At 39.1% G+C, this 4,493-nt stretch overlaps 1 pseudogene; it reads right to left on the bottom strand.

The window, feature by feature from the left end:
• Positions 1–266: 266 nt before the first annotated feature.
• LOC124234034 (olfactory receptor 4C6-like) lies at positions 267–1,196 on the bottom strand (annotated as a pseudogene).
• Positions 1,197–4,493: the final 3,297 nt, after the last annotated feature.

Raw genomic sequence — 4,493 nt, 5'->3', positions numbered from 1 at the left:
ACCAAAAGCCCTAAACTGGGAAAGGCTTGAATTATTCAAAAGACAGGTTAAAAAATAGAGAGAGAGGGAGTGGCCAGACTCATGTGAGAAAAGAGATGGAGTACAAAATGTCCTGAGGAGGTAAGCAACAACTTGATTGTGGTATCTTAATGTGATGTGCATGCTTAGAACATGCCCTTGACTGCTGTGTGCCCAATGGATTGCACTGAATGGGGAGAGAAAGACCTCAATGTCCTTGTAGGAAAGATTTGTTCTTAGCATGTAAGCTAGTGACCATCCAGGGTCCCCTGTTTCACCCACAGTTTCCTCATGGCATTTTTCACCTGTGTATTCCTCAAGGTATAGATCAAGGGATTTAACATGGATGTGACAATGGTAAAGAACACAGCTATCGCCTGTCTATGGAGTAAATGGCCACAGGAGTTAGGTACAAGAAAATACATGGTAAAGAATAAAACAACCACTGTAAGGTGGGAGACACAGGTGGAGAGAGCCTTATGCTGCCCTTCAGAGCTCTAAGACTTCAGAGAGCAGAGGATCACCATGTAAGAGGCAATGAGGATAAGAAGATAAGGAAGAGGATAAGGTCACACACATCACGCCAGTGTTGAAGATGACTAAGAGGCCCAGGTTGTGGAGGTCCATGCAGGCGAGTTTCAACAATGGAAACAAATCACACATAAAGTAATCAATGACATCGGAGCCACAGAAAGTTATTTGATACATGAAGAAAAGCTGTATTGTTGCATGCATGGTTCCCCCAGTGAGGCCCCTTCCAGCAACAGGCAACACACTCAAGGGCTCAAGATGGTTATGCAGTGCAGGGGCTTACAGGTGGCCACATATGATTGTAGGCCATGACAATGAGAAGGATGATCCCCAGACCACCAAAGAAATGCTCTGCAAGGAGCTGGGCCATGCAGCCTTTGAGGGCGATGATAGTGCTCTCAGAGAGGGAGTCCACAGTTATCTTGAGGGTGACAATAGAAAAGTAGGTGGCATCCATTAGGGACAAGGGAGTAAGGAAAAGATACAAAGGTGATCTGATTTGTGATCATGGTTACCACAGTGAGTAGGTTTCCTAAAACTGTGGACACATACATGATTAGAAACACAGCAGAGAGTATTTTCAGCAGGACAGGATTCTTTGCGATGTCCAAAAGAATGAATTCAGTCACACTGTTTGGATTCTCCATTTACTGTGGGCTCATGTAAGCACATTGCTCTGCACTGGAAAATCTACAAAGTAATAGTGTTTTGAACTAGTAATCACTGAGTGTATTGGACATTTTTGCACTCTATCTCACACCCTCTTGACTTACTTTTTTCTCTAGCTATTGATACAGCAGCCAGCTGCTGACAATTATAGCCTGACAACAGCTTTTTCCTACTTATCCCCCCAACAACACCTTCTCTCCTCAGCGTATCTCTTGCTGTCTGTCCTGGTATGTGCTGCTTGAGATGCTTAGAAGACTCTGCTTCATCATTCTGGTGCACACACACACCTGGAAAGATGAAGGAATTAACACAGTTTAAGGACACCCTGGATCATTGATAGATATAAGCCAGTGGATAAATGGTAACAAGCTTAACAGAATCTTGGATTAACTTTCTTTCCTTCGTGTTTCACTCTCCTCATTCACTGCCTCCATTCCGTTTCCCCAAATAAACTACCTACATACAAGCCCTTCTATCAGCCTCTGCTTTTTGGAAAACTCAAGCTAGGAAGCTGACTTCCACTTATCACTTGACACACCCAAGAACTAAGAACTTGGAACATTTCATGCAAATTCTTAGTCATTTATTCCATATACTTATTGAACATTGGACTGTGCTAGTAGAAGAGATATGTCATAACCCAAGGACTCTCCACTTATTAATAACTATACTCTTTCCATCTATGTTTCTTTCTTCTCAGATTGGATTATTATTATTATATATTGCTAATATTCAGTGACTCCCTACTATGTCTCAGCCAACAGATTATCCTATGAGACATTCTCTTCACTTTAGAGATAAGATACCGAAGCTTAGAGGGTTGAAACAATGACACCAAGTTCCCACAACTAGTAAACATTGAAGCCAAATCAAATGCAGCTTTTCATGATTCAAAATCAATACCAATAACAAGCTATATTGCTTCTCTGATGATAATATCAAGTTCTCAACAGGGAAGAGATACTGTGATTCATGATATAGTTTCATTTTCATAACAATCCAGTGAAATAGATTTATGCTTTCTGTGCTCACTTCACTAAACAGTTCTACAATAAAATTGAATGACAATTCCACAATAGAGCGTGTGTTCTAATTATATGTATATATATATATATATATATATATATATATATACGTACATATATAAAATACAATCCCCAAACCAGAAGCTACAATCATTAATTAAGTTTCCAAGATTCTAATAATTTTCCAGATATGGTGATTAAAGAAAATAAAACCTTAAGTATCTTTCTCTGCTCCAGGAAGACGCAGATCCGATTTACCTGACACCATCTCTGCTCATGAGCCTGAATCAGTATAAATCATTCCTTCCACTTTTCCTTGTGAAGGGGTGCCTCCAGACGAAATAACATATTCTAATGAATAATAAAAATATCAATAAAACAACTTTTTTACACTGTGTCCCAGAAAGGTGCTATGTATGTTGCATGCATTATTGCATTTATTTTTCATATCATTTGAGATATGTACTATCACAAATCCTGTCTTGAAGATGAGGAAACTAAGACATGGAGACATTAAACATCTCACCTAAAATGATTGAGCATTACAAATCCACATAATCTCATTGTGAAACACAAATTCTTAACCATTGCACTGTACCACTGAAGAAGTGAACAGTGCCCTATACTAGCTAAATACAATTGTTCCTACAGCCAAATGATGTGGTAAAAGAACTGCTTCAGTAGCATAGGTTCTTAAGCAGAGTCTATCCAGCACTTGGTGGGAATACATTAGCAACTACTGCTTTAAGTGGGGATATAAACTACATGCTCTCTAAGACTGCTCTAAATACTCAGACCTATTGTTAGAATTATCCCTCTTATTAAACAAAGTATACAGCTGCCAAGACACTCTGTGCAAATCTAAAATATAGACTAACAACAACCTCTCCTATCTCCAGTCCAAGGACTTCAAAAGTTGTTTAGTAGCCCTAATGAAGTAGAAGGAACACATTCTTGGAAAGCAAGATAACTGGGCTTTATTCCAGGTTGTCCCTCTAACTCCTAGGATATTTTGTTAATTTGCTCACTACTCTGGGTCTTAGTTTCCTCATCTGGAGAATGAGACAGTTGTGGTAGATGAGTGGAAAACTAGGGTTTCAAAGGAGCCATCGCAGGGACTCTGTCCCTTTCAAACACAGCAACATGGTTCTTACCTGCATGAAATGTTTACACTTCTAAGCAAAATTTCCTTTGAGCCACCTCATGACTTAGGGTATTTTAAAACAAAAGGCAGTAGGAAAGAAAATAATGCCTCTTCTGTCTTAAAATCTATGGATTCATCACAAATCTATTTAGACAACTAGTACACATCTCAACTTCTCAATCTGATGTTCAAGACTCTCCCCCATGTAATCAACTTCATCGTTTTGTATGTCTCCCTCCCACTGCAGTCAAGTCCACCTCTTACCACCAGAATACACGTCTCAGTCTCTTTAGGACAGTGGGAAAGTTCATGGGTTCAGAATGAGCAGATTTAGTCCTCTACCCCAGTCAGGCCATTGACTGAATACATAACCTTCAATCCTGAAAAAATAAAACAACGCAACAGCAATTAAAGTCAGTAGGTCTCAAGTAGTTGTTATTCAAGGGTACTGTGGTAAGAGCTTCATGATTTTCTCTTTTAATTCTCACAAAAGCTGTATGAGACAGGAGCTAGTACTATCCTTATTTTCCACGGCAGTGGATAAGGCTTAGAAAACTTGTGCAACTGCTCAAAGCCCTTTGGTGGGTATGTGGTCAAGTTCATAGCACAGGCTACTAACCACTACGCTCTACAACCCCTCTAAGAAGTTTATGCCCTGGGTTACAACACTTCCATGGGAATCAAAGGAAGTAACAGGCATGAGAATGTTTAGGGAGCACTAAATATTCAAAACATTATTCAAATATTCATCATGATTAATTTCCATTTCTATTAGCCCCTGATTTCCTCCTGCCTCTGCCTATGGCGTGTGTTATCAACAAATCCATTACCACTCGTCCTTCATGCCTCACTTCCTCCCAATTGTCCCCATCACAACCATCATCTTGGATATTTGCTACATAAGCTTTCTAGGTTGCATATCCGCAGTAATTCAATTATCTTCTTAGATAATGTGTTTTTAATTTTATGTTGGCTTTATGTCCTTATGTGGATGCTTAAAGAGAGCTAATTTATTCTCTTTCTACCCATTCTTAATGCTGTACTGTGTACACACTAGTCATTTAATTAAATTTAATTAAATCAATGAAATTGAATTCATCCAAAAA

Source organism: Equus quagga, unplaced genomic scaffold (genome assembly GCF_021613505.1).
Source record: "Equus quagga isolate Etosha38 unplaced genomic scaffold, UCLA_HA_Equagga_1.0 661_RagTag, whole genome shotgun sequence".
Lineage (NCBI taxonomy): Eukaryota > Metazoa > Chordata > Mammalia > Perissodactyla > Equidae > Equus > Equus quagga.
This window is presented reverse-complemented; position numbering and strand designations above follow the sequence as displayed.